A 26,736-nucleotide genomic window follows, 5' to 3' on the forward strand; every position below is an offset into this window, starting at 1 on the left:
ATGATGATCTGCTATGTTGAGAGAGACATAGAGATTTGCAGGCATTGATGACAAGCAAATTATAGTGCCTTTTCATGGCTTGAGGAAACGTCGAGGCCATCTACCAGAAAGTCCCCGTATCATGACAACGTAGCATAAATACTTTTCTAATCTGTTGTTTGAAACTATTGGCATACCTGTGCAGGATAGATATATTGATATGCAGTTTGCGCACTGGTTATAGGTGCAATTACACTTCGATATTTTCAGCCAGAGAACGAATAATTCAAGCAGGTACAGACCATGTTTGTAGTCCTTGTACACCATGTTGCATTTGGTGCTTGCATCATTTAGTGTTTATAATCTGAACTACTTTGGATCATTAGCTGGTTTTCAAAGTGCATGTAGCTTCACATTTCTCAAGTTATGTTGATTTCCGAAGTGCAAGTGCCTTCGTATTTTTTAAGTTAAATGTTTGCCCCTAGTAACTTGAATTCGTGGATCCGCCACTGCACACAAATCATACACGAATGCAAGTACGAATTAAATGAAATGCATGGACACGCTAGCTTGTTGTACAGGCTCACTGCAGCTCTGCTTGCGCTTGGGATGTTCCATGTACAAGTCCATGTTACCACTTGCTTGGATGTGCACGCCTTGTGCTCCTTGCATCCCCCTCTGCATTTTTGACACGGCGAATGGCTGATCAAATAAGAGGAATCGACCTTGCTGTTGTACCGGAGGAAAGATACTTACAAGGTTATACGAGTGTGCAGGATGTGTACCAGATCCCGTAGCGCCGTCATGCTTCGCTAAAAAAATGGATTTGCTTGTTTCAGATGATATCTCTAGAAGAAATAAGAGTTAAAGTCAGAGTTGGATAGGCGTGTAAGCTAAGAGAGCAGTGAAAGGATATCCAAACATCGTCGGAACAATGCACAAGGGAGTGATGTGTGGATACCTAGTTCGGGCCGGCATTTGGGCATGCTCGCCTAGCTAGAGTGCGGGTCACTTCAGAGGCGTTGAGGGTGATGCGCTGGCTGGCCGCACACGGATGCAGATCTTGAGTGGCAGCGGAGCGCTACGATGCGGTGGACGAGACCGTTGGTGAAGCCCCAGCGGCCTCGGGGGGGGGGGGCGGAGGCGCGACGATGTGCTCGGTGAAGTAGCCCCGGTGAGCTGGGAGACAGCGTCGGTGAAGCGCACCTAATGCGGTGGAAGTCGGTGTCTGTGAGGCACGTCGGTTGCGGCGGCCGACATTGTCGGTGGACCACCCGGTGCGGTGGACGAGGGCGTAGATGAGGTAGCTCCGGTGCGGTGGTGAAGCGCGACCGTCGTCTTCGTCGTCCGACACAGAGGTGGGGAAAGAGACGAGACGAGGGGCGATTCGAACTTTGCTTGGGTTGGCGGCGAATTAGGGATTTGAGCAATCTGGGCGCAGAAGGGGACGGTGGAGAAGGGAGATTTTGCAGGGCTGGAATTGGGGCTGCCAGATATTTCAATCCGAAACGTGGAAGTGCAAACTTATTTTGTCATCGCCTTTTTTTTGGGGGGGGGGGGAGGGGGAAGTGAGGGAGGGGGGTGGGTGGTTGGGTGCTACGTGTCCGTCCGACACACGCGACCACCACGACACGACCCCGGTGCGCCTACATTTGAGAATGCAAACGAATCTTCTTTCATTTGCAAATGAATCTGTATGTATTACCTTGCCTGTGTTTTCCTTGCAATAATTAGTCATTCGAAACGAGATACTATAAATTAATTAATGAGGAGTTATTTGAAAAAAAATCAAAACGGTATCCACGCTAACATGGATTAGAGTGTGTGTCACATAATTAGTTATTTGAATTAGAGTGTGTGTCACATAGCGATCTCCAATTCAAACGTGGATTTCGCATTTCACTGTATCCACGCTACTTTTTTAATGCAAATTCATATGTATATGATGAACACCATGGTAGTGAGAAAACTTTTGGATGGATTCAAGCATATGACCTACAAAATAGCACAAAAATTCGAGTCAATGTCAACTTTTCGAAACCTAGTATGGCACAAATTCGAAATAATTACCCATATGCATGGTCCTCAGTTCAAATCTTACAATGTACACCGAATTGAAACATCGATATTAAGTCTCGTACTATCTACATTCAAATGTTGTTTTTAGCCCCCCCCCCCCCCCCCGCACACACGCTACATACTTCCTGTATCGGTCAATCTTCCTCTCCTAACCACCTTAGGAAGCTATCGGTTTCCAACACACATCCATTCTTTCTCTCCATGTTTCGATCTCTAACTCTCTCAACTACACAACACCCTTTTTCCACTCTGTTACGAAATGTATTTACCTCACACACCCGCCATTGCACCCCATGCCGAGCTCTCTCTCTCCCTCTCCCTCTCACCCTCTCGCGCTAAATACATGCATTGCCTATCTAGCCCCCCAACCTCTCGTGCGCACGCACGCACATTGTCTATCTAGGTCACTCCCTCGAGACTGTCTCACTCTTTCTTCCGCACGGCGGGCCACACTCGCTCAATCTCTCTCTCTTTATCTGAGTCTTGTTTAACCTCGTTTTCTTTCACACACAAATGATATATCTCCCTGTTCGGGCCTCGATCGACACACTCTATACTCTCTCACACAGATTGTCTATCTAGGTCAGTCCATCGAAGCCGCCCCCACTCTTTCGACCTCATGGCGGGCCATGCCCGCTCTCTCTCTCTCTCTCTCTCTCCCTCTCTCTCTCCCTCCCTCTCTCTCTCTCTCTCTCTCTCTCTCTCTCTTTGTATGTCTCAATTGACCTCGCTCTTTCTCGGACAAAAACGATATATCACCATGTTTGAGCCCAATTTGACTTATTCACATTGTATACTCTCTCACGCACATTGTCTATCTAGGTCACTCTCTCCAACCCGTCTCACTCTTTCGATCGCACGATGACCCTATGTGATCGATCGACCTTGCTTCCTCCCACGCACAAAATATATCTACACGTCTGTGACTGGATCATCTCTCAAGCTCTATCTTACAGCCCTCACCCTTGCCAAAAGCTCAATCGGACAATATCTCTCCAGAGCATATATATTTGTTCCATGAATGTCGGACCACACTCACTTTGTACTATCTATATGTCTCTCAATTGACCTCGCTTTCTCATGCCGTATCTTCCACACATTGAAGCTACCTCTCCATCCCTCACAAAGCCGGAGCTATTTACATTGCGAGGGGCACTCCAACCTTGGATTAATTTGTGTAGGCATTTATTCCGGTCGGTTTAGATTATATTTTCGTAGCATTCAGCCCACAACTACTCGAAACACCGTTGCAACCCCCGCAAGTCCCCTAGTTGATTTCCCTCTGGCTCGGTCATCGCTCTCTCGCACGTCCTTTCTCGCCTTCAACGTCGCACGTGGTATTATTGCAAAAAACTCTGTTGTTCTCTTTAATTATTATAAATAAGCTACAAAACTACACACCGATAGTCCACTTGGAATGGAACAAATTTGGACCCACAAATTAAAGTGCTACAAACTACACACCGAGGGGCCCACATGTCATGAAACAAATTTGGACCCATATACAAATTAAAAAAATAAAGCACGAGGATCGAACATGCGACGAGGGCCTTCAAGCCGCACGTCAATAGGCAACATACGTAGAACATCAATGTTTGTTGTACCTCCCTTTGTTCACATAATGTTTTTATATTACCACAGCCTATTTAATTGATAACATGTAATATTATTTTTAGTACTATTCGCCTTCACTTACTGGTGGGTTCCATGTGTGCTCTCTCTCTCTCCTCCCCTTCTGCGTTTAGACGCACGGGCAAACACAAAGAACTCACGGGCGATGTTGCCGTTGACCATATCTGGACGCATTCATAAGTTACGGCACCAGTTTCACGTGCTAGCAGCACTAGTCAGTGTGTACGTGCAATGCACGTTAATTTGGAAATATATTAAGTGCATGCGGATATTAAGTTGGATATTATTTGCGTGTTATTATGTGATTAGCACTATTTTTGGCATGAAATTAACTGCACACTAAACGTGTTGAGCGCTCGACATTGAAGCACTCTAGGTTGTTGGATGACAAGGAATACATGTGGCTTGATGACGTTTTATATTTAATTTGATACAGATCTAGCAGAACATTCAATCGATCAAACCATAGATTTCGTTCAGTCTGACTCCAACTTTAAATTATACGACGATCGATCTAAAATAAACGGAAATGATAAACATTCAGATTTCAAGCATGGCAATCTGAACGTTTTTCATGGCAAATTTAGATTACGCGGCGGCGGTGGGGGCGTCTTGCGGTGGGAAGCGACTCCTTTGCCGTGCTCTGTGTGTCGTCGGGCCACTGACCGACGGCCACGGCGGCGTCTTGCACCGTTGTTGGCGTACTCCTGGACGTTGGCCCTAGCTTCAAGGAAGGCCACAATGTTCTGGACTTCGGTCTCCAGGAGTGAGTCAACTGGCGGGAGGAGGCGACTGTTGTTGGTGCAAGGAAGCGGTCGACGGTGGCCATCGATGCCGCTGAGGGGGGCACTGGCACCCGCAAGGGGACAGGCACTGTCAACGGCGCGGCGGAGACATTCGTGTGCACGGGCACCGGCATGGGCATGCACGTCAGTGCACGTGCAGGCGCTGGCAGGTGCACGGGCACTGGCATGGGCGTGCGCGTCAGTGCACGCGCAGGCGTATGGGCTGGCAGGTGCACAGGTGCGTGAAAGTCGGCGGGGACCTCGTGGAACCCCGTGGCATCAAGCTCGGCGACAATATGTGGCTCCCAGCCCATCAGTGCCACGGGGATGGGCGCTGGTGCAGTCGGGGCAACGGGAGCCGGAACAGGAGCAGCGACAGGCGCGGCGTCTTCCCGCAAGGCCAGTTCAAGCTCGTTCCAAAGCGCCTTATGTTCTTGAGACTCGGGCTGGGTGTCTTCCTCAGGAAACTGGAAGACTAAGGGCAAACCATCGTGATGCGGCATGGCGTACGTTTAGGTAAGGCTGGTTGGAGGTAGACGACAGGAGAATCGGACAGGAAGAGAGAAGATTGTAGCGATACCGGGTAGTGCGGGGTTGATTTTAAACTGCGGCGCCGGCGACATTAAAAGTGGGAGCAGTTGGGATGAAGGTGGGCGGCGGAGCCTGGTCAAAGGGCTCACCTCCCGGTGAGCCTCCACAGCGGTGTGCTCGCACGCCTCCCTGTCAGCCGGCGCAGCGGTCTACTTGCACGCCTCCCGTCGACTCACACGCTTGCTCGGACAGCACCTACCGATGAGAAGCGGGACTCGTGGCGACACGTAAACGCCCACAGTTTCAATAGTGAAAGCGTTCGCCTTAACGGACAGGTCTTTGTTCCAAAATACCTTGGCCCTTCATTTGTGCAACTTGTCATAAGCAGCTTGTCTCAAATTGAAGAAAAAAATTATGAAGTAATATTTGTGCCATATCACATGACCATGCTCAGTTTCAAGAATTTATGGTCACTTTTGGATTTTCTGAAATTTAAGATCCAGGATTCGAAAGAATATCATAACCTACATCATGCAATAAATTTTCAAGCCATACATCTGTCCTGTTGTATTTCTTAAGAAAGGATTTGGTCAAACATTTTGCTTAGTTAGACTTCAGACAAGTTATATATGCAGAGCAAAAGGATAATCCCTCCGTACCAGTGCATTGCCTGATATATTAACTCAAGTACTAGGCACGAACAAACGGGCTCAATTCTGTGCTCATCCTGGTGTAGTAGTAGTAGTACTAGGCAATGCAGTTGACGGGTGACCTTGGCCAACGGCGACCGAGGGAATTGAACCGTGCTCGGCACGGTAGGTAACGTTGTCTAGTTACTTTTTTTTGAACACAACGTTGTCTAGTTACTAAAGCATCCCTCCATTGTTCATCGGTAGTCATTAGGGACCGGGGACATGAGGGGAATTTCCTAGGGCTGGAATTCTGGCCGCCAGATATTTCGACTCGAAAGGCGGAGGCTCGACTGGTTAGGGTTGCCTAATGTGCGTACCACGCACGCCACCAAAAGGACACGAGCCCGGTTTTTTTATTTTTTATTTTTTTAGAATCAACACGAGCCAAGGTCTAGCTGGTATGCCGTTGGGTCCTACCATTCGAGAATACGAAAGGAACCTTTTAAGTTGCCGAACGAATCTATGTGTATTACAATGCTCGTATTTTCCTTGCAAATACTAATCTCAACGTGGTAATTGATTTATGACGAGTTGTTGAATTAGAGTGAGTTTGTGATATAGTGATCTCACTGTGGATTTCACATTTCATGGTATCCCTGCTAAGTTTTTCAATGCAAATTCAAATTTAAAAGATGAACAATATGGAGGTGAGAAAACTTTGTATGTATCAAGCATATGACCACACACACACACACAAACACATAGACAGACACCCACACGCGAACACAACAACAATCCAATAAGTATAGTGCATCTATTTTTCCAAACCATGCATGTATGACACGAATTCAAAAATACTCCTTCTGTTCCTAAATATTAGTCTTTTAGAGATTCAACAAGCGACTACATACGGACCAAAATGAGTGAATCTACACTCTAAAATATGTCTATATACATCCGTATGTGCCAGTCCACTTGAAATATCTAAAAAGACTAATATTTAGGAATGAAGGGAGTAAAATTTAAGACATGCATGGTCTGCAATTCAATATTTAAAACGAACATGAAACTGAAACATGAATATTAAGTCTAGTACTACAGTACATGCAAATGTTGTGTTTAATTAGGCGGAGCTATGATTGTCGGGGGTCACCCCCTCGACCTTAGATAAAATTGTGAAGCTCTGTTTAGGGTTGTTTAGATTATATTTGTCCCCACCCTCCCAACCACCGATTGGTTGTGCACCCCCACCCCTCCTCCCTGGGAGAATATCATGTGCCCCCATACCTTAGATGCTATATGCCGATACGAGTTGCTTGGAGCTTGTAGATCTGAGATATAGCAGCTCACATGATGTCTTAATATCTTTACAGGAAACCTTGATGAGTTTGAGAATTGCACACAATTTGTACAAAAACTACTTAGATGCCCTTGGATCCCATATCCAATGACCTCGAAGCTCGTATCACCGTAGCATCTAAGATGATGGAGGACATCATATTCTCCTGTACGTAAGAATATCATGTGCTACCACACCTTAGATGCTTTGGTGATACAAGCTCTTCGGAGCCATTGGATTTGTGACCCAACGCCTCCTCAGTGGTTCGAATGTTTTTTTGCAGAAAAGCCCCCAAAGAGTTTGGCCAATGCTTACAAGCACAAAGACTGCTCAGATGCCATTGGATCTCAGATCAAACAACCTCGAAGCTCGTATCACCGTAGCATCCAAGCTGCGAGAGCACCTTATGTTTTCTCGCACGGGAGAATATGAGGTGCTCCCGCACCGTAGATTCTATGGTGATACGAGTTCACGGAGACCTAACGGCTGAGAGAGTTTGGGAATTGTGCAGAAAGTACAAGTACTACGCATGTGCCATCTGATCATTGATCATACGACCTAGATGCTCATATCACTGTAGCGGGTAATTAAGCTACGGGGAGCACCTAATATGAGCAACGGGGAGCCGTTGGATCCAAGATGCAGCGGCACACACGAGGCATGAATGTTTTATTTGCAAAAAAACCTTTCGAGAGTTTGGAAATTGCGCATAAATACAAAGACTACTCCCAATCCATTGGATCTCACTTCCAACGGTGTAAAAACTCGTATCACCATAGCATCTAAGCTGCGGGGTGGATGTGATACTCTATGCCACTGTCATTTTTGTTCGTAAACTTGCAAAATACGTGTAACTTGTGCCGTTACTTGTCTAACCCCCAAAGTGTTTGTTCAAAAAAAACCATCCTACACTGAAATATCGGAACAACACACGGGGGTCCCACTTGTCATTAATAAAATTTGGACCTAAAACAAACAAATCTGAAAGAAGAGATTCGAACTGGCAACCTGGACTACAAAGCGTAAGTCGATAGCCTGAAACAACAACGGTTGTTGGCTTTGTCCCATAACTTGATTTTATATAGTATTACGTTGAGTAGAGTAGAGGGAGTGCCTCGTCTACACGTGCATGACTGTTAACTCACTTACTGGTGGGTCCAAGTTATGCGGTCTCTCTCTTCTCTCTCCATCGTCTAACCTTTGCACGAGCACATACGAAGAGCGGCGCTAGCTTGCCGTGGTGTTATTACAACTAAAAAAAGCTTGGAAAATAGACGAATCGCCTAGAACAAGAGACGTTGTGGCTGGTCGAGACGGAGCTAACCACACCTATCCTCCGTGCCATGTTAGCATGATGAAGCTATGTGGCTAGTGGGGTGTTTTCGACCGACTGGCTGGGTCCCGAGGTCGAACCATAGGTACTATGTCTGATACAGTAAATTTTTACACGCACATTTTTCCTCCGTGCCGAGACATGGCACAACCTACCGCGCGGTTTCGGGGTCCTCCCGGGTGGTGCACGCATATATTCTTCCTGACGTGGGACGCCCTACCGCGTGTTTTCGCCAAAGCAAGTAAATAAATGAGTCGTCAAATCACGAAAGACCACTTTTCCCGCCGAGTACATCAGTGAAGCACGGTGGCTAGCTAGTTGGGCTAGTTCGACTGATTAGCTAGGCCGCCGCCACATTTGTTTTTTCACCCCTTTTTTATCTACTTGCTGGCAGGTAAATTTAAACATCCACCGCGGCGTTGCTCTGGTGTTTGAGTGGGGCAGGATTTTTAATTTTTTGATTGACGGGAGCAGGCGTGGCAGGATTATTAATTTTTTGATTGACGGGAGCAGGCGCGGCAGCAATTAGTTACGATGACTCCGCCTGTAAAACCCACTACTCCCTGATGTGAGAAGTCGTCGACTGGTGTTTTACCATGGTGAAAACCAAAAGTTTCCCCGCTCCTCGGCTAGCTCCCTCCGCCTTCCCGTAGATTGCATTGCCTTTCAGCTGTTTCGCCCCCTGCTTCACCAACTGCTACCTCTTGAGCACTGCGTTGGTTTTCCCTTGAAGAGGAAAGGGTGATGCAGTAAAGAAGCGTAAGTATTTCCCTCAGTTTTGAGAACCAAGGTATCAATCCAGTAGGAGGCCACGCACGAGTCCCTCGCACCTACACAAACAAATAAAATCCTCGCAACCAACGCAATAAAGGGGTTGTCAATCCGTTCACGGTCACTTACGAAAGTGAGATCTGATAGATGATAAGATAATATTTTTGGTATTTTTATGATAAAGATGCAAAGTAAAATAAAAGGCAATAAAAATAGCTAAGTGTTGGAAGATTATTATGATGGAAAATAGACCCGGGGGCCATAGGTTTCACTAGTGGCTTCTCTCGAGAGCATAAGTATTACGGTAGGTAAACAAATTACTGTGGAGCAATTGACAGAATTGAGCATAGTTATGAGAATATCTAGGTATGATCATGTATATAGGCATCACGTCCGCGACAAGTAGACCGACTCCTGCCTGCATCTACTACTATTACTCCACACATCGACCGCTATCCAGCATGCATCTAGAGTATTAAGTTCATAAGAACAGAGTAACGCTTTAAGTAAGATGACATGATGTAGAGGGATAAACTCATGCAATATGATATAAACCCCATCTTGTTATCCTCGATGGCAACAATACAATACGTGCCTTGCTGCCCCTACTGTCACTGGGAAAGGACACCGCAAGATTGAACCCAAAGCTAAGCACTTCTCCCATTGCAAGAAAGATCAATCAGTAGGCCAAACCAAACTGATAATTCGAAGAGACTTGCAAAGATAACCAATCATACATAAAAGAATTCAGAGAAGATTCAAATATTGTTCATAGATAAACATGATCATAAACCCACAATTCATCGATCTCAACAAACACACCGCAAAAGAAGATTACATCTAATAGATCTCCACAAGAGAGGGGGAGAACTTTGTATTGAGATCCAAAAAGAGAGAAGAAGCCATCTAGCTAATAACTATGGACCCGTAGGTCTGAGGTAAACTACTCACACTTCATCGAAGGGCCATGGTATTGATCTAGAAGCCCTCCGTGATCGATGCGCCCTCCGGCGGGGCTCCGGAAAAGGCCCCAAGATGAGATCTCACGGGTACAGAAGGTTGCGGCGGTGGAATTTCGTTTTTGTCTCCGTCTCTGGTAGTTTGGGGGTACGTAGGTATATATAGGAGGAAGAAGTACGTCGGTGGAGCAACGTGGGCCCCACGAGGGTGGAGGGCGCACCCAGGGGGTAGGCGCGCCCCCTACGTCGTGCCCTCCTGGTTGCTTTCTTGACGTAGGGTCCAAGTCCTCTCGATCACGTTCGTTCCGAAAATCACGTTCCCGAAGGTTCCATTCCGTTTGGACTCCGTTTGATATTCTTTTTCTGCGAAACTCTGAAATAGGCAAAAAAACAGCAATTCTGGGTTGGGCCTCCGGTTAATAGGTTAGTCCCAAAAATAATATAAAAGTGTATAATAAAGCCCATTAATGTCCAAAACAGAATATAATATAGCATGGAACAATAAAAAATTATAGATACGTTGGAGACACATCAAGCATCCCCAAGCTTAATTCCTGCTCGTCCTCAAGTAGGTAAATGATAAAAACAGAATTTTTGATGTGGAATGCTACTTGGCATAATTTCAATGTAATTCTCTTAATTGTGGTATGAATATTCAGATCCGAAAGATTCAAGATAAAAGTTTAATATTGACATAAAAGTAATAATACTTCAAGCATACTAACTAAGCAATTATGTCTTCTCAAAATAACATGGCCAAAGAAAGTTCATCCCTAAAAAATCATATAGTTTAGTCATGCTCCATTTTCATCACACAAGAATGCTCTCGTCATGCACAACCCCGATGACAAGGCAAGCAATTGTTTCATACTTTAGTAATCTCAAACTTTTTCAACCTTCACGCAATACGTGAGCATGAGCCATGGATATAGCACTACGGGTGGAATAGAATATAATGATGGGGGTTATGTGGAGAAGACAAAAATGGAGAAAGTCTCACATCAACGCGGCTAATCAATGAGCTATGGAGATGCCCATCGATTGATGTTAATGCAAGGAGTAGGGATTGCCATGCAACGGATGCACTAGAGCTATAAATGCATGAAAGCTCAACAAAAGAAACTAAGTGGGTGTGCATCCAACTTGCTTGCTCACGAAGACCTAGGGCATTTGAGGAAGCCCATTGTTGGAATATACAAGCCAAGTTCTATAATGAAAAATTACCACTAGTATATGAAAGTGACAAAACAAGAGACTCTCTATCATGAAGATCATGGTACTACTTTGAAGCACAAGTGTGGAAAAAAGGATAGTAGCATTGTCCCCTTTTTTGGGCCTTCTTTTTTAATATTTGGCCTTTCTTTTTTTTCTTTTTTATTGGGACAATGCTCTATGAATGATGATCATCACACTTCTATTTATTTACAACTCAATGATTACAACTCGATACTAGAACAAAGTATGACTCTATATGAATGCCTCCGGCGGTATACCGGGATAGCAATGAATCAAGAGTGACATGTATGAAAAATTATGAACGGTGGCTTTGCCACAAATACGATGTCAACTACATGATCATGCAAAGCAATATGACAATGATGAATGTGTCATGATAAATGGAACGGTGGAAAGTTGCATGGAAATATATCTCGGAATGGCTATGGAAATGCCATAATAGGTTGGTATGGTGGCTGTTTTGAGGAAGATATAAGGAGGTTTATGTGTGAAAGAGAGAATCATATCACGGGGTTTGGATGCACCGGCGAAGTTTGCACCAACTCTCAATGTGAGAAAGGGAAATGCACGGTACCGGAGAGGCTAGCAATGATGGAAGGGTAAGAGTGCGTATAATCCATGGACTTAACATTATTCATAAAGAACTCACATACTTATTGCAAAAATCTACAAGTCATCAAAAACCAAGCACTACGCACATGCTCCAAGGGGGATAGATTGGTAGGAAAAGACCATCGCTCGTCCCCGACCGCCACTCATAAGGAGGACAATCAAAGAACACCTCATGTTTCAAATTTGTTACATAACGTTTACCATACGTGCATGCTACGGGACTTGCAAACTTCAACACAAGTATTTCTCAAATTCACAACTACTCAACTAGCACAACTTTAATATCACTACCTCCATATCTCAAAACAATCGTCAAGCATCAAACTTCTCTTAGCATTCAACACACTCATAAGAAAGTTATTTTTACTAGTCTTGAATACCTAACATATTAGGATTAATTTCCCAATTTAAGCAAATTACCATGCTGTTTAAGACTCTCAAAATAGTATAAGTGAAACATGAGAGAATAATAGTTTCTATAAAACAAAACCACCGTCGTGCTCTAAAAGATATAAGTGAAGCACTAGAGCAAAAACTATATAGCTCAAAAGATATAAGTGAAGCGCATAGAGTATTCTAATAAATTTCGAATCATGTGTGTCTCTCTCAAAAGGTGTGTACAGCAAAGATGATTGTGGTAAACTAAAATGCAAAGACTCAAATCATACAAGACGCTCCAAGCAAAACACATATCATGTGGTGAATAAAAATATAGCTCCAAGTAAAGTTACCGATGGAAGTAGACGAAAGAGGGGATGCCTTCCGGGGCATCCCCAAGCTTTGGCTTTTTGGTGTCCTTAGATTATCTTGGGGTTCCATGGGCATCCCCAAGCTTAGGCTCTTGCCACTACTTGTTCCATAGTCCATCAAATCTTTTACCCAAAACTTGAAAACTTCACAACACAAAACTTAATAGAAAATCTCGTGAGCTCCGTTAGCAAAAGAAAACAAAACACCACTTCAAGGTACTGTAGTGAACTCATTCTTTATTTATATTGGTGTTAAACCTACTGTATTCCAACTTCTCTATGGTTTATAAACTATTTTAGTAGCCATAGATTCATAAGGTAATTTTATTTTCTTTCTAGGGAAGTGTTCCATGCCTTTCCTTAATGGAAATTGGAATCTAATATTCCCTTCCTTCATATCAATAATTGCACCAATCGTTCTAAGGAAAGGTCTACCAAGAATAATAGGACATGAAGGATTGCAATCTATATCAAGAAAAATAAAATCTACGGGCACATAATTCCTATTTTCAACAATAAGAACATCATTAATTCTTCCCATAGGTTTCTTAATGGTGGAATCCGCAAGGTGCAAGTTTAAAGAACAATCATCAAGATCACGGAAACCTAGCAAATCACACAAAGTCTTTGGAATCGTGGAAACACTAGCACCCAAATCACACAAAGCATAGAATTCATGATCTTTAATTTTAATTTTAATAGTAGGTTCCCACTCATCATGAAGTTTTCTAGGGATAGAAACTTCCAACTCAAGTTTTTCTTCATAAGATTGCATCAAAGCATCAACGATATGTTTAGTAAAAGCTTTATTTTGACTATAAGCATGTGGAGAATTTAGCACGGATTGCAAGAAGGAAATACAATCTATCAAAGAGCAATTATCATAATTAAATTCCTTGAAATCCAAAGTAGTGGGTTCATTAATATCTAGAGTTTCGATCTCTTCAATCCCACTTTTACCAAGTTTTGCATCAAGATCTAAAAACTTCGAATTTTCGGAATGCCTTCTAGGTAAAGGTGGATCATATTCAGTCCCATCATTATCAAGATTCATATTGCAAAACAAAGATTTAATAGGGGACACATCAATAACTTTTAGATCTTCATCTTTATTTTCATAGAAATTAGAAGAACACGCTTTCACAAAGCAATCTTTCTTAGCACGCATCCTACCGGTTCTTTCTTTGCACTCATCAATGGAAATTCTCATGGCTTCGAGAGACTCATTGGTATCATGCTTAGGTGGAATAGATCTAAGTTTCAAGGAATCAACATCAAGAGAAATTCTATCAACGTTCCTAGCCAATTCATCAATTTTAAGCAATTTTCTTCAAGCAAAGCATTGAAATTCTTTTGCGAATTCATAAATTCTTTAACACTAGTCTCAAATTCAGAAGGCATCTTATTAAAGTTTCCATAAGAATTGTTGTAGGAATTGCCATAATTATTAGAGGAATTACTAGGGTACGGCCTAGGATTAAAGTTTCCTCTATACGCATTGTTACCAAAATTATTCCTACCAACAAAATTCATATCCATAGATTCATTATTATTCTCAATCAAAGTAGACAAAGGCATGTCATTAGGATTAGAAGAAACACTCTTAGTAGCAAATAATTTCATAAGTTCATCCATCTTTCCACTCAAAACATTAATTTCTTCTATCGCATGCACTTTTTTATTAGTAGATCTTTCAGTGTTCTATTGAGAATAATTAACCATAATATTCTCTAGGAGTTTAGTAGATTCTTCTAAAGTGATTTCCATAAAAGTGCCTCCCGCGGCCGAATCTAAAAGATTTCTAGAAGCAAAATTCAACCCGGCATAAATTTTTTGTATAATCATCCACAAATTCAAACCTGAAGGAAATATGCCCTAGAGGCAATAATAAAGTTATTATTTATTTCCCTTATATCATGATAAATGCTTATTATTCATGCTAGAATTGTATTAACCGGAAACATAATACATGTGTGAATACATAGCCAAACAGAGTGTCACTAGTATGCCTCTACTTGACTAGCTCGTTAATCAAAGATCGTTATGTTTCCTAACCATGTACAAAGAGTTGTTATTTATTAACGTGATCACATCATTAGGAGAATGATGTGATTGACTTGACCCATTCTGTTAGCTTAGCACTCGATCGTTTAGTATGTTGCTACTGCTTTCTTCATGACTTATACATGTTCCTATGACTATGAGATTATGCAACTCCCGTTTACCAGAGGAACACTTTGTGTGCTACCAAACATCACAACGTAACTGGGTGATTATAAAGGTGCTCTAAAGGTGTCTCCGAAGGTACTTGTTGGGTTGGCGTATTTCGAGATTAGGATTTGTCACTCCGATTGTCGGAGAGGTATCTCTGGGCCCACTCGGTAATGCACATCACTATAAGCCTTGCAAGCATTGCAGCTAATGAGTTAGTTGCGGGATGATGCATTACGGAACGAGCAAAGAGACTTGCCGGTAATGAGATTGAACTAGTTATTGAGATAGCGACGATCGAATCTCGGGCAAGTAACATACCCATGACAAAGGGAACAACGTATGTTGTTATGCGGTTTGCCCGATAAAGATCTTCGTAGAATATGTGGGAGCCAATATGAGCATCCAGGTTCCGCTATTGGTTATTGATCGGAGACGTGTCTCGGTCTTGTTTACATAGTTCTCGAACCCGTAGGGTCCGCATGCTTAAAGTTTGATGACGGTTACATTATGAGTTTATGTGATTTGATGTACCGAAGGTAGTTCGGATTCCCGGATGAGATCGGGGACATGACGAGGAGTCTCGAAATGGCCGAGATGTAAAGATCGATATATTGGACGACTATATTCGGACATCGGAAAGGTTCCGAGTGGTTCGGGTATTTTTCGGAGTACAGGGAGTTACGGGAATACGGGGGAAGAAGTATATGGGCCTTATTGGGCTTTAGGGGAGAGGGAGAGGCAGGCCGCGCGCCCCCCCATTGACTAGTCCGAATTGGACTAGGGGGAGGGGCGGCGCCACCTCCTTCCTTCTCTTCCCTTTTCCCTTTCCTTGACTCCTTCTCCTACTACTTGGAAGGGGGGAATCCTACTCCCGGTGGGAGTAGGACTCCTCCAGGGCGCGCCATAGGGGCCGGCCCTCTCCCCCCTCCTCCAGTCATTTATATACGTGGCCAGGGGGCACCCCATAGAGACAACAATTGATCGTTTGATCTTTTAGCCGTGTGCGGTGCCCCCTTCCACCATACTCCACCTCGATAATACTGTAGCGGTGCTTAGGCGAAGCCCTGCATCGGTAGAACATCATCATCGTCACCACGCCGTCGTGCTGACGAAACTCTCCCTCAACACTCGGCTGGATCGGAGTTCGAGGGACGTCATCGGGCTGAACGTGTGCTGAAATCGGAGGTGCCGTGCATTCGGTACTTGATCTGTCGGATCGTGAAGACGTACGACTACATCAACCGCGTTGTGCTAACGCTTCCGCTTTCGGTCTACGAGGGTACGTGGACAACACTCTCCCCTCTCGTTGCTATGCATCACCATGATCTTGCGTGTGCGTAGGAATTTTTTTGAAATTACTACGTTCCCCAATAGTGGCATCCGAGCCTGGTTTTATGCGTAGATGTCATATGCACAAGTAGAACACAAGTGAGTTGTGGGCGATATAAGTCATACTTCTTACCAGCATGTCATACTTTGGTGCGGTGGTATTGTTGGATGAAGCGGCCCGGACCGACATTACGCGTACGCTTACGCGAGACTGGTTCTACCGACGTTCTTTGCACACAGGTGGCTGGCGGGTGTCAGTTTCTCCAACTTTAGTTGAACCGAGTGTGGCTACGCCCGGTCCTTGCGAAGGTTAAAACAGCACCAACTTGACAAACTATCGTTGTGGTTTTGATGCGTAGGTAAGAACGGTTCTTGCTAAGCCCAGTAGCAGCCACGTAAAATTTGCAACAACAAAGTAGAGGACGTCTAACTAGTTTTTGCAGGGCATGTTGTGATGTGATATGGTCAAGGCATGATGCTAAATTTTATTGTATGAGATGATCATGCTTTGTAACCGAGTTATCGGCAACTGGCAGGAGCCATATGGTTGTCGCTTTATTGTATGCATTGCAATCGCCCTGTAATGCTTTACTTTATCACTAAGCGGTAGCGATAGTCGTAGAAGCATAAGATTGGCGAGACGACAACGATGCTACGATGGAGATCAAGGTGTCGCGCCGGTGACGATGGTGATCATGGCGGTGCTTTGGAGATGGAGATCACAAGCACAAGATGATGATGGCCATATCATATCACTTATATTGATTGCATGTGATGTTTATTCTTTTATGCATCTTATCTTGCTTTGATTGACGGTAGCATTATAAGATGATCTCTCACTAAATTTCAAGATAAAAGTGTTCTCCCTGAGTATGCACCATTGCCGAAGTTCGTCGTGCCCAGACACCACGTGATGATCGGGTGTGATAAGCTCTACGTCCATCTACAGCGGGTGCAAGCCAGTTTTGCACAGGCAGAATACTCAGGTTAAACTTGACGAGCCTAGCGTATGCAGATATGGCCTCGGAACACTGAGACCGAAAGGTCGAGCGTGAATCATATAGTAGATATGATCAACATAGTGATGTTCACCATTGGAAGGTACTCCATTTGACGTGATGATCGGTTATGGTTTACTTGGTATGGATCACGTAATCACTTAGAGGATTAGAGAGATGTCTATCTAAGTGGGAGTTCTTAAGTAATATGATTAATTGAACTTAAATTTATCATGAACTTAGTACCTGATAGTATCTTGCTTTTCTATGTTAACTGTAGATAGATGGCCTGTGCTGTTGTTCCGTTGAATTTTAATGTGTTCCTTGAGAAAGAAAAGTTGAAAATGATGGTAGCAATTACATGGACTGGGTCCGTAACTTGAGGATTATCCTCATTGCTGCACAGAAGAGTTACGTCCTAGAAGCACCGCTAGGTGTACCACCTGCGCCAGCAACTGCAGACATTGTGAATGCCTGGCAGTCACGTGTTGATGACTACTCGATAGTTCAGTGTGCCATGCTTTACGGCTTAGAACCGGGACTTCAACGACGTTTTGAACGTCATGGAGCATATGAGATGTTCCAGGAGTTGAAGTTAATATTTCAAAAGAATGCCCGGATTGAGAGATATGAAGTCTCCAATAAGTTCTACAGCTACAAGATGGAGGAGAATAGTTTTGTCAGTGAGCATATACTCAAGATGTCTGGGTATTGCAATCACTTGATTCAACTGGGAGTTAATCTTCCGGATGATAGCGTCATTGATAGAATTCTTCAATCACTACCACCAAGCTACAAAAGCTTCATGATGAACTATAACATGCAAGGGATGGATAAGACGATTCCCGAGCTCTTCGCAATGCTAAAGGCTGCGGAGGTAAAAATCAAGAAGGAGCATCAAGTGTTGATGGTCAATAAGACCACCAGTTTCAAGAAAAAGGGCAGAGGGAAGAAGAAGGGGAACTTCAAGAAGAACAACAAGCAAGGTGCTTCTCAAGAGAAGAAACCCAAGTCTGGACCTAAGCCTGAGACTGAGTGCTTCTACTGCAAGCAGACTGGTCACTGGAAGCAAAACTGCCCCAAGTATTTGGCGGATAAGAAGGATGGCAAGGTGAACAAAGGTATATGTGATATACATGTTATTGATGTGTACCTTACCAGAGCTCGCAGTAGCACCTGGGTATTTGATACTGGTTCTGTTGCTAATATTTGCAACGCAAAACATGGACTACTGATTAAGCGAACACTGGCCAAGGACGAGGTGACGATGTGCATGGGAAACAGTTCCAAAGTCGATGTGATCGCCGTCGGCACGCTACCTCTACATCTACCTTCGGGATTAGTATTAGACCTAAATAATTGTTATTTGGTGCCAGCGTTGAGCATGAACATTATATCTGGATCTTGTTTGATGCGAGATGGTTATTCATTTAAATCAGAGAATAATGGTTGTTCTATTTATATGAGTAATATCTTTTATGGTCATGCACCCTTGAAGAGTGGTCTATTTTTGATGAATCTCGATAGTAGTGATACATATATTCATAATGTTGAAGCCGAAAGATGCAGAGTTGATAATGATAGTGCAACTTATATGTGGCACTGCCGTTTGGGTCATATTGGTGTAAAGCGCATGAAGAAACTCCATACAGATGGACTTTTGGAATCACTTGATTATGAATCACTTGGTACTTGCGAACCATGCCTCATGGGCAAGATGACTAAAACGCCGTTCTCCGGAACTATGGAGCGAGCAACAGATTTGTTGGAAATCATACATACAGATGTATGTGGTCCGATGAATGTTGAGGCTCGCGGCAGATATCGTTATTTTCTCACCTTCACAGATGATTTAAGCAGATATCGGTATATCTACTTAATGAAAAATAAGTCTGAAACATTTGAAAAGTTCAAAGAATTTCAGAGTGAAGTTGAAAATCATCGTAACAAGAAAATAAAGTTTCTACGATCTGATCGTGGAGGAGAATATTTGAGTTACGAGTTTGGTCTACATTTGAAACAATGCGGAATAGTTTCCCAACTCATGCCACCCGGAACACCACAGCGTAATGGTGTGTCGGAACGTCGTAATCGTACTTCACTAGATATGGTGCGATCTATGATGTCTGGTATTGATTTACCGCTATCATTTTGGGGTTATGCTTTAGAGACGGCTGCATTCACGTTAAATAGGGCACCATCGAAATCCGTTGAGACGACGGCTTATGAACTGTGGTTTGGCAAGAAACCAAAGTTGTCATTTCTTAAAATTTGGGGCTGCGATGCTTATGTGAAAAAGCTTCAACCTGATAAGCTCGAACCCAAATCGGAGAAATGTGTCTTCATAGGATACCCAAAGGAGACTGTTGGGTACACCTTCTATCACAGATCCGAAGGCAAGACATTTCCTGCTAAGAATGGATCCTTTCTAGAGAAGGAGTTTCTCTTGAAAGAAGTGAGTGGGAGGAAAGTAGAACTTGATGAGGTAACCGTACCTGCTCCCTTATTGGAAAGTAGTTCATCACAGAAACCGGTTCCTGTGACGTCTATACCAATTAGTGAGGAAGTTAATGATGATGATCATAAAATTTCAGATCAAGTTGTTACCGAACCTCGTAGGTCAACCAGAGTAAGATCCGCACCAGAGTGGTACGGTAATTCTGTTCTGGAGGTTATGTTACTAGACCATGACGAACCTATGAACTATGAAGAAGCGATGATGAGCCCAGATTCCGCAAAATGGCTTGAGGCCATGAAATCTCAGATGAGATCCATGTATGAGAACAAAGTATGGACTTTGATTGACTTGCCCAATGATCGGCGAGCCATTGAGATTCAATGGATCTTCAAGAGGAAGACGGACGCTGATAGTAGTGTTACTATCTACAAAGCTAGAATTGTCGCAAAAGGTTTTCGACAAGTTCAAGGTGTTGACTACGATGAGAGTTTCTCACTCGTATATATGCTTAAGTCTGTCTGAATCATGTTAGCCATTGCCGCATTTTATGATTATGAAATCTGGCAAATGGATAAACAAAACTGCATTCCTTAAATGGATTTATTAAAGAAGAGTTGTATGTGATGCAACCAGAAGGTTTTGTCAATCCTAAAGGTGCTAACAAAATATGCAAGCTCCAGCGATCCATCTATGGACTGGTGCAAGCATCTCGGAGTTGGAATATACGCTTTCATAAGTTGATCAAAGGATATAGTTTTATACAGACTTGCGGTGAAACCTGTATTTACAAGAAAGTGAGTGGGAGCACTGAAGCATTTCTGATAAGAATATGTGTATGACATATTGTTGATCGAAAATAATGTAGAATTATTCTGCAAAGCATAAAGGAGTGTTTGAAAGGAGTTTTTCAAAGAAAGACCTCAGAGAAGCTGCTTACATATTGAGCATCAAGATCTATAGAGATAGATCAAGACGCTTGATAAGTTTTTTCAATGAGTACATACCTTGACAAGATTTTGAAGTAGTTCAAAATGGAATAGTCAAAGAAAGAGTTCTTGCCTGTGTTACAAGGTGTGAAAAATGAGTAAGACTCAAAGCCCGACCACGGCAGAAGATAGAAAGAGAATGAAAGTCATTCCCTATGCCTTGGCCATAGGTTCTATAAAGTATGCCATGTTGTGTACCAGATTTATTGTATACCCTACACTAATTTTGTCAAGGGAGTACAATAGTGATCTAGGAGTAGATCACTGGACAGCGGTCAAAATTATCCTTAGTGGAATAAGGATATGTTTCTCAATTATGGAGGTGACAACAAAGGTTCACCGTAAAGGGTTACGTCGAAGCAAATTTTGACACTGATCCAGATGACTCTAAGTCTCAATCTGGATACATATTTAAAGTGGGAGCAATTAGCTAGAGTAGCTCCATGCAGAGCATTGTTGACATAGAAATTTGCAAAATACATACGGATCTGAATGTGGCAGACCCGTTGACTAAACTTCTCTCACAAGCAAAACATGATCACACCTTAGTACTCTTTCGGTGTTAATCACATAGCGATGTGAACTGGATTGTTGACTCTAGTAAACCCTTTGGGTGTTGGTCACATGACGATGTGAACTATGGGTGTTAATCACATGGTGATGTGAACTATTGGTATTGAATCACATGGTGATGTGAACTAGATTATTGACTCTAGTGCAAGTGGGAGACTGAAGGAAATATGCCCTAGAGGCAATAATAAAGTTATTATTTATTTCCCTTATATCATGATAAATGTTTATTATTCATGCTAGAATTGTATTAACCGAAAACATAATACATGTGTGAATTCATAGAAAAACAGAGTGTCACTAGTATGCCTCTACTTGACTAGCTCGTTAATCAAAGATGGTTATGTTTCCTAACCATGGACAAAGAGTTGTTATTTGATTAACAGGATCACATCATTAGGAGAATGATGTGATTGACTTGACCCATTCCGTTAGCTTAGCACTCGATCGTTTAGTATGTTGCTACTGCTTTCTTCATGACTTATACATGTTCCTATGACTATGAGATTATGCAACTCCCGTTTACCGGAGGAACACTTTGTGTGCTACCAAATGTCACAATGTAACTGGGTGATTATAAAGGTGCTCTACAGGTGTCTCCGAAGGTACTTGTTGGGTTGGCGTATTTCGAGATTAGGATTTGTCACTCCGATTGTCGGAGAGGTATCTCTGGGCCCACTCGGTAATGCACATCACTATAATCCTTGCAAGCATTGCAGCTAATGAGTTAGTTGCGGGATGATGCATTATGGAACGAGTAAAGAGACTTTCCGGTAACGAGATTGAACAAGGTATTGAGATACCGACGATCGAATCTCGGGCAAGTAACATACCGATGACAAAGGGAACAACGTATGTTGTTATGCGGTTTGACCGATAAAGATCTTCATAGAATATGTGGGAGCCAATATGAGCATCCAGGTTCCGCTATTGGTTATTGACCGGAGACGTGTCTCGGTCATGTCTACATAGTTCTCGAACCCGTAGGGTCCGCACGCTTAAAGTTTGATGACGGTTATATTTTGAGTTTATGTGATTTGATGTACCGAAGGTAGTTCGAAGTCCTGGATGAGATCAGAGACATGACGAGGAGTCTCAAAATGGTCGAGACGTAAAGATCGATATATTGGACGACTATATTCGGACATCGAAAAGGTTCCGAGTGGTTCGGGTATTTTTCGGAGTACCGGGGAGTTACGGGAATACGGGGGAAGAATTATATGGGCCTTATTGGGCTTTAGGGGAGAGGGAGAGGCAGGCCGCGCGCCCCCCATGGACTAGTCCGAATTGGACTAGGGGGAGGGGCGGCGCCCCCTCCTTCCTTCTCTTCCCTTTTCCCTTTCCTTGACTCCTACTCCTACTACTTGGAAGGGGGGGGGGAATCCTACTCCCGGTGGGAGTAGGCAACCCATAGAGACAACAATTGATCGTTTGATCTTTTAGCCGTGTGCGGTGCCCCCCTCCACCATAGTCCACCTCGATAATACTGTAGCGGTGCTTAGGCGAAACCCTACGTCGGTAGAACATCATCATCGTCACCACGCCGTCGTGCTGACGAAACTCTCCCTCAACACTCGGCTGGATCGGAGTTCGAGGGACGTCATCGGGCTGAACGTGTGCTGAACTCGGAGGTGCCGTGCGTTCGGTACTTGATCGGTCGGATCGTGAAGACGTACGACTACATCAACCGCGTTGTGCTAACGCTTCCGCTTTCGGTCTACGAGGGTACGTGGACAACACTCTCCCCTCTCGTTGCTATGCATCACCATGATCTTGCGTGTGTGTAGGAATTTTTTTGAAATTACTACATTCCCCAACAAAACCATGTGTAGGGAAATTACGTATCATTAATTTCATCCTCTCCCAAGCTTGTGCAACATGTTCATGATCAAGTTGCTTAAAATTCATCATATCGTTTCTAAGAGAGATGATCTTAGCGGGAGAAAAATACTTAGATATAAAAGCATCTTTGCACTTATTCCAAGAATCAATACTATTTTTAGGCAGAGACGAAAACCAAGCCTTAGCACGATCTCTAAGCGAAAAAGGAAATATCTTCAATTTAACAATATCATTATCCACATCTTTCTTCTTTTGCATATCACACAAATCAACGAAGCTATTTAGATGGGTAGCGGCATTTTCACTAGGAAGGCCGGCGAATTGATCTTTCATGACAAGATTCAATAAAGTAGTATTGATTTCACAAGATTCAGTGTCGGTAAGAGGAGCAATCGGAGTGCTAAGAAAATTATTGTTGTTGGTATTGGTAAAGTCACACAATTTAGTATTATCTTGAGCCATCGTGACAAGCAAGCAATCCAACACACGAGTAAACAAGAAGCAAGCGAAAAAGAGGCGAACGGAAAAGAGAGGGTGAATAAAACGGCAAGGGTGAAGTGGGGGAGAGGAAAACGAGAGGCAAATGGCAAATAATGTAATGCGGGAGACAAGGGTTTGTGATGGGTACTTGGTATGTTGACTTTTGCATAGACTCCCTGACAACGGCGCCAGAAATCCTTCTTTCTACCTCTTCAGCACCGCATTGGTTTTCCCTTGAAGAGGAAAGGGTGATGCAGTAAAGCAGCGTAAGTATTTCCCTCAGTTTTGAGAACCAAGGTATCAATCCAGTAGGAGGCCACACACGAGTCCCTCGCACCTACACAAACAAATAAAATCCTCGCAACCAACGCAATAAAGGGGTTGTCAATCCCTTCACGGTCACTTACGAAGTGAGATCTGATAGATATGATAAGATAATATTTTTGGTATTTTTATGATAAAGATGCAAAGTAAAATAAAAGGCAATAAAAATAGCTAAGTGTTGAAAGATTAATATGATGGAAAATAGACCTGGGGGCCATAGGTTTCACTAGTGGCTTCTCTCGGGAGCATAAGTATTACGGTGGGTAAACAAATTATTGTTGAGCAATTGACAGAATTGAGCATAGTTATGAGAATATCTAGGTACGATCATGTATATAGGCATCACGTCTGCGACAAGTAGACCGACTCCTGCCTGCATCTACTACTATTACTCCACACATCGACCGCTATCCAACATGCATATAGAGTATTAAGTTCATAAGAACAGAGTAACACTTTAAGTAAGATGACATGAGGTAGAGGGATAAACTCATGCAATATGATATAAACCCCATCTTGTTATCCTCGATGGCAACTATACAATACGTGCCTTGCTGCCCCTACTGTCACTGGGAAAGGACACTGCAAGATTGAACCGAAAGCTAAGCACTTCTCCCATTGCAAGAAAGATCAATCTAGTAGGCCAAACCAAACTGATAATTCGAAGAGACTTGCAAAGATAACCAATCATACATAAAAGAATTCAGAGAAGATTCAAATATTGTTCACAGATAAACTTGATCATAAACCCACAATTCATCAGTCTCAACAAACACACCGCAAAGAAGATTACATCGAATAGATCTCCACGAGAATCGTGGAGAACCTTGTTTTGAGATCCAAAGAGAGAGAAGAAGCCATCTAACTAATAACTATGGACCCGATGTTCTGAGGTAAACTACTCACACATCATCGGAGAGGCTATGGTGTTGATGTAGAAGCCCTCCGTGATCGATGCCCCCTCCGGCGGAGCTCCGGAAAAGGCCCCAAGATGGGATCTCACGGGTACAGAAGGTTGCGGCGGTGGAATTAGGATTTTGGCTCCGTCTCTGGTAGTTTGGGGGTACGTAGGTATATATAGGAGGAAGAAGTACGTCGGTGGAGCAACATGGGCCCCATGAGGGTGGAGGGCACGCCCAGGGGGGTAGGCGCGCCCCCCTACCTTGTGCCCTCCTGGTTGCTCTCTTGACGTACGGTCCAAGTCCTCTGGATCACGTTCATTTCGAAAATGACGTTCCCGAAGGTTTCATTCCGTTTGGACTCCGTTTGATATTCTTTTCTGCGAAACTCTAAAATAGGCAAAAAACAACAATTCTGGGCTGGGCCTCCGGTTAATAGGTTAGTCCCAAAAAAATTATATAAGTGTATAATAAAGCCCATTAATGTCCAAAACAGAATATAATATAGCATGGAACAATCAAAAATTATAGATATGTTGTAGACGTATCACCAACGTCGAGCGCCTCGAGAAGTAGAGGGACTTCGGTGGTGTTTAGGCGCCCTCTGCATGGGCATGTCCATGTCTCGGCGCAACATGACCATTGGATCAAACTCAGACGATGCAGACCAGTCACTGTAGCACAAAGCGTGTGGGTGTGTTTGGTTGCATTCTCATCTCAATATAGTGTGTAAGTCACCTTACGAAAACCAAATAATCCCAAAACACTTAGGCGCGGTACATTAACTCCCTCCACGTTTCTTGTTTTGTGACATATCAACCAATAAGAGACGTGGGCCGTGCTTTCAATGTGTGGCACCCCGGCTCAGAGCGACCGGTTTACCATGTATTGCCAGCCCAGAGACCATGTCTTCTGGCAACACACAACATCTTGGTACAGAAAACAACCGCTTTATTAATGCTAGCGGGTCATAGTTTACATTACAACAGGTGTCGAGGCCAAGCGGCACACACGGTGCGGCTGGACATTATATACATTATTTAGTGAACATAAAGGGGCCTCGATCATAACTACGCGGCAGCGGAACAACGTCGAGCAGAAACTCCATAGCATAGGGACGCCGATGTGGACACGATCTAGACTCGAGCAGCACTCCTTTCCAACGAGACTTTCCTGAAATCTGGCATGACACGCCAGGTCAGTACATGAAATGTACTTGCAATCTCGCAACAGGCATAATCATAATGATAATCAATATCATGATAATTAACCAATTAATAATGCAATAATGCTGTGATCATGCTCTTGCGATAAAAGTCCCTCGGGACTAGCTTACCAACCGTGATCGTTCTTGGATCATACCACCATCGTGGTCTTGACTAGAAGTATCTCGTGATCATTACGGCGATCACAACCACGACCAATACTTGGTATCGAACATCTCGATGGCTTTCCACCATCATCATCAGTGCAAAGTTCATAACTTAGTGTGCAAAATTTATCAAACGTTGACCCATGGTGTGACCTACTACGAGCGTGTCCGTAACCGTGGACTCGGCTATCGATAGATTATTACACTCTGCAGAGGTAGCACACTGTACCCACACCATGGAACCCATGGGCTCGCACACCCATTCGGGTGGACCAACGGCATTCCGACGAAACCCCTCCATTGCCATGACACTCTCCCGGCCACTCCGACACAATACCCACTTGGCTAGTCCTGGATGGCCCCGTGTTTACCAAAGACAGAACGACCACCGTTGTGGCCAAAACTATCCCACAAGGGGACCCGGTACCATAATCTCAACAACAGGCACACAAGGTTATGTCTGCTTACCGGGCCAGGGTAAGCAAGCCCATGACCTTCCTTAGTTGGAGGCACCGACCAGAGGCATGACAAAGGACCGAATCAAGGCCTCCCATAAGGCAAATGTGGTTGCACTGGGAAAAACTCGATTCAGTGGCACCATGACCCGGCCAATGATATATTCAAGTT

This window comes from Aegilops tauschii, chromosome 4 (assembly GCF_002575655.3).
Source record: "Aegilops tauschii subsp. strangulata cultivar AL8/78 chromosome 4, Aet v6.0, whole genome shotgun sequence".
Lineage (NCBI taxonomy): Eukaryota > Viridiplantae > Streptophyta > Magnoliopsida > Poales > Poaceae > Aegilops > Aegilops tauschii.